This window comes from Wolffia australiana, chromosome 4 (assembly GCF_029677425.1).
Source record: "Wolffia australiana isolate 7733 chromosome 4, ASM2967742v1".
In the NCBI taxonomy this organism is placed as follows: domain Eukaryota; kingdom Viridiplantae; phylum Streptophyta; class Magnoliopsida; order Alismatales; family Araceae; genus Wolffia; species Wolffia australiana.
Window position 1 is genome coordinate 23,356,776 of NC_135838.1, and position 2,693 is coordinate 23,359,468.

The 2,693-nt window shown below is 40.7% G+C and overlaps 1 pseudogene; it reads left to right on the forward strand.

Annotated features, from left to right (window-relative positions):
* Nucleotides 1-284: 284 nt before the first annotated feature.
* Nucleotides 285-1,605, forward strand: LOC144702567 (secreted RxLR effector protein 161 pseudogene; annotated as a pseudogene).
* The last annotated feature ends 1,088 nt before the right edge of the window (nucleotides 1,606-2,693 follow it).

A 2,693-nucleotide genomic window follows, 5' to 3' on the forward strand; every position in this document is an offset into this window, starting at 1 on the left:
TCGCCAAGTTCAGCAAACTTGTGCTTGCTCTGGGACTCACCCCATGCACGGTGGACCCTACGGTGTTTCGCAGACACGGCTCCACTGGCACGGTCATACTTGCGGTGTACGTGGATGATATTTTACTTACGGGCAGTGATCATGCATGCATTGCTAAGGTAAAAGCTTACCTCCACCAGCATCTGACCATTCGGGACTTGGGTACGCCCAAGTACTTTCTCGGCATTGAGTTTGCTCATTAGCCGGGTAAGTTGATCTTGAATCAACGAAAGTACGTCCTGGATATGCTAGAGGAAGATGGGTTACTGGGGTGCAAACCTCACAGCTCTCCTATTGACAGTAAACCTTGCTTCTGGGACTCTACTTCTCCGCTCCTTACTGACGTCGAGCCTTACAGACGATTGGTGGGGAAGCTCATCTACCTGACGGTCACACGTCCTGACATTGCTTATCCGGTGGCACTCCTCAGTCAGTTCATGCATGCTCCTCAGGACATACATTGGCACGCTGCCCTACGTGTACTTGCCTACTTGAAGCATGCCCTGGGCCGGGGGCTCCTCTACCAGCGCCATGGACATCTTCGAGTGGAGGCGTACTCGGACGCCGGTTACGCTAGGGATCGCGGTGATCGGAAGTCCACTTCAGGTTTCTGCACCTTTGTTGGTGGGAACCTGGTTACATGGCGGAGTCAGAAGCAGCGGGTTGTCTCCCTCTCGAGTGCGGAAGCCGAGTACCACCCCATGAAGCACGCCTCTTCGGAGCTACTGTGGATACACTCTCTCCTTTGCGAGCTTGATTTTCCTGTGCAGAAGGCTATGCCAATGTATTGTGACAATCAAGCCGCTATCTTCATCGCCAACAACCCCACCTTTCATGAGCGGACAAAGCACATCGAGATCGACTGTCATGCAATTCGTGATCGTGTGCTCGCTTGCCTCATCACTACTCCACACGTGGGATCTTCGGAGCAGTTGGCAGATATCTTCACCAAAGGACTGAGCACCACCGCATATGACGTCATCTCCCGCAAGCTGGGCATGTTTGATATCTACGCTCCAGCTTGAGGGGGAGTGTGAGTGAATATCCCCCCCCTTGGGGTATTCTTGTAATTCTCTCTCTCCTTCTCTAGGGTTTTTTCCTCTCCTCTACATAAGGGAGGAACCCCCTTACCGAACAACGTACTCTACTGAATTACAACATTCCACAGTCATGTTAATGAATAATGAGCAAGATGTGGTAATCTATGATTTGCCTGTTGGCCAAATACATTTCCCTCAATTCATGAAGTTATTAGGGGTTATAATGTGAGTAGATAGCAAAAGGTACACATAATTATTTGTACATAGAGATGGATAGATATAAAATATAGACAAAAATGAAAGAACAAGATATGTTCAATAAAAGTTAATTACTATGCACTACAATGGATATGTACGAGATGTCTAGGGCTGAGAGACAGAATATTTAGGTACATATATTGGTATTAAGAGGAGAGATAATAAGGGGATATTATTTATAGCTTTTAGGGTATTTTCATGATGACGTAGAAGGAAAAATTACAAGTTATTTTGTAAACAATGTATCTGTGGTGATAGGGGTTGGTGAAAAGATTGAATTTGACATTTTTATAATTACAAACATTATAAACATGAGTGTAACCCAATTAATGGTTTGAATTTGAAAAAAAAAGATGATGATGATGGCAAGAACATAAATAGATATCAGAAGATTCAGAGCAGATGATACATAAATATTATCAGGATAGAAAAATGAGAAGGTTATTATTTATTGATATGACTATGGAGAAACAAGATTAATTGACAATTTAGTTGTATCTTTTGACGTTGTTGAGATGATATAATGACGAGTGATAATAGGCAGAATAAAGAAGGAAATGACACAAATAGAAGTAGTATGTATATTTTTGATAATATATTTTTATGTTATTATTATGATTATTATTCTAACGATATTAGAGACAGGGAACACATATGATGATCAAATTTATCTATAGTATTATAATAAAGTAAGATACAAAAATAGATATTAGGAAATGTCTTTTAAATTTTAAATAAGATATAAAAAATAGCAAGGTAGAGAGAGAGAGAGAGAGAGAGAGAGAGAGAGAGAGAGAGAGAGAGAGAGAGAGAGAGAGAGAGAGAGAGAGAGTGTGAGAGAGAGAGAGAGAGAGAGAGAGAGAGACACAGAGAGAGAGAGAGAGAGAGAGAGAGAGAGAGAGAGAGAGAGAGAGAGAGAGAGAGAGAGAGAGAGAGAGAGAGAGAGAGAGAGAGAGAGAGAGAGAGAGAGAGAGAGAGAGAGAGAGAGAGAGAGAGAGAGAGAGAGAGAGAGAGAGAGAGAGAGAGAGAGAGAGAGAGAGAGATTCATAAAGGATATCTTTTTATTACTATTTATCTTACTTTATAGATAGGTTATATGTGTGATAGGACAGACAGGTATAGTAATTAAAGGAAGATATAAAAGCATTGAGATACTAAATATGTGTATTTTATTTAATTAAAAGATAATAGAAAGAATAGAGGGAAAAAGGAATATGATTAAGATGGATAGTAAGAAGAGATTAACAATTAAACAGATATTGATGAGGGATGAATGGTAGGTTGTATATTTTAACATCTACAGAGATAAGGAGATGGGGTATTAAAAATGTAAGAAGATAGAGAAAAAAATGATAA